Source organism: Phalaenopsis equestris, unplaced genomic scaffold (genome assembly GCF_001263595.1).
Source record: "Phalaenopsis equestris unplaced genomic scaffold, ASM126359v1 Scaffold001173, whole genome shotgun sequence".
NCBI lineage: Eukaryota > Viridiplantae > Streptophyta > Magnoliopsida > Asparagales > Orchidaceae > Phalaenopsis > Phalaenopsis equestris.
The window spans coordinates 205,089-207,435 of record NW_018165612.1 but is presented as its reverse complement, the minus strand read 5'-3'; the positions used below and the strand labels follow the sequence as shown (position 1 = coordinate 207,435).

Here is a 2,347-nt window from a genome sequence, read left to right as displayed (position 1 = left end):
ATTATAATTTAGATATGAACAAATTAAAAAAAATTTAAACCTAAAATATATAATATACACACACATACATATATTATAATTACCAATATAAATAAAAAAATTGCAATAAAATTATAGCTTATAATGAATCATGTAATGTTTAGTTGATGATAAACAAAAAATATTATCCTATACCACATTTAAAATTCTAGAAGCTAAACTTAACGCGACACAATTCCCCATTCTTAATCACCCTCTTTGTATGAAAAAATTGAAGTTTGCAAAATTGCTGGTAACTCGTTTGGTTGGTGCCCGGTGGAAATGCTATGGATTAGCTTGGCTAAACTCATGTTAATGAAGTTTGTGATTTTAAAATATATGATTATAAATTTAACTTAACATAATTTATATAGAATTAAAATTTGGATGCTTTACAGATATACCACTCAATTCTTAAGTAGTTACATATCTAAAATCTAACTTCAATTTTTAGATACACGACATTTTATTTATGCATGAAAATATTTATTTCATTTTTTAGAAGTTAAATAAAATTGGGGTGTCTTTTATATGAAATAAAAGGTTGATGTTTGATGTGTGTCGGAAGGTTTGTGGGGGCTGAGTGATTGTTTAGCGTCTTTGCGTTGTGCGATGCTCTAGCGCAAACTCATAATGAAAGAGAAGTAAGCAAGAGAAGTAAGTGTTGTGCGATGTTCTAGCCCGTAGTGGTGAGTTGCGACATTTGTAGGCTGTATAGGCAAAAGTCAAGAGCTTCACGAGCTGTGGATCTTGTAGATTTTAGTTGATCACGTTGGCCGTAATGGTGAACTATCATGACGTTCGTAGGTCATAGGGGATTTAGAAGTTACACGAGTTATGAATCATGTAGGTTGTAGTTAGTCACAAATGAAGTGGTGAGTTGTGATGATGTCCGTAGACCGCAGGGGCTAGAGTCGAGAGTTGCATGAGTTGTGGACCACGTAGGTCTTAGTTCATCAGGTGGGTCGTAGTGGTGAGCTGTAATGATGTACGTGGGTCATAGAGACTACAGTTGAGAACCAAATTAGATGTGGACCATGTTAGTCATTGTTGGTCATATATGTCGTAGTGGTGAGTTGTGATGACATCTGTAGGCCACAAGGGCTGGAGTCAAGAACTATACGATCTGTGGATCACATAAGTCACAACTGGTCATGTAGACCGTAGTGGTGAATTGTGATGACATCTATAGGTTACAGGGGCTGAAGTCGGGAGTTACACAAGCTGGGGATAGCATATACTTAGTTGGTCACATAGGTCATAGTGATGAGTTATGGTGACGTCTGTAGGCCACAAAGACCGAAGTCAGAAAATGCATGAGTTGTGAGCCATGTAGGTCATAGTTGATTACATATGTTGTAATGTTGAGCTACGATGACTTCCGTAGACCATAGAGGTCAGAGTTTGAAGATGCACGAGCTGTAAGCAATGTAGGTCATAGTAGTCAGCTATGAGGAGAGAGAGTTAGGAGTTCGAAGAAGTAATAGTCTTTGGGGCGCGTTATTAAATCATCATTGAGAGGCTTCATAGCACCATATGTGGGTGTGTAGTTAAACTATCATTGGGGGGTGTTATTGCACCGTATTCGGGGTGTATTGTTACACAACATTCAAGAAGTAATGTTGCACCGTTTACGGGGTGTGTTGATACACTATCATCAGTGTGTGTCATTACATCAGATTCAGAGTGCATCATTACTCCATCTTTGGAATGCATTGTTGCATGGTGTACTCGATGATATATTGTTTTATTGGGTGCTTGACCGACCTTTTTCTTTTTGTAAATCAACAATTACAAGAATTTAATGACGCTACTAGAAGATTTAAATCCCCGGTAACGGCGCCAAAAACTTGACTGCGACTTTTTATATATATGTGTTTGATTTAATAAAGATGTATAGATATAATATTCAATAATGTCAAAGTTGAATTTGTCAACGCAAGTATACGTATCGCTCAAGTAATATAGGGCTCAAATGGAGTCCTAGTTATCGATCCCACAGGGAGAAATAGAATACTACGGACTAAGGCTTAATAAAAAGTAATACTTCAACTACAACGACGGCGTTCAATTTGCTTATCTGTCACTAATAGGCAATTGAAATAAGTAGATAATTTGGATAACTAATAAATAACTAATAATAGAAAGTAGGGTTTAATTTGTGATATTCAATATAAGAAAACATCCTTCTCCTTGTCAAGAAATTATAGTGAATGGATAAAATGAATTAGTTCAATTTATATTGTGCCAAATAGAATCATACATATTCTTTACCCTTTGGTCCAAGCATAAAGAACATTGACTAATCCTATGCTTGGTTACTGATTCT

The 2,347-nt window shown here is 35.7% G+C and overlaps 1 protein-coding gene across 1 annotated transcript in view; it reads right to left on the bottom strand.

Annotated features, from left to right (window-relative positions):
* Positions 1 to 2,347, bottom strand: part of LOC110033407 (DNA replication complex GINS protein psf3-like) — a 52,920-nt gene that overhangs the window by 1,493 nt on the left and 49,080 nt on the right. The window lies entirely within an intron of this gene.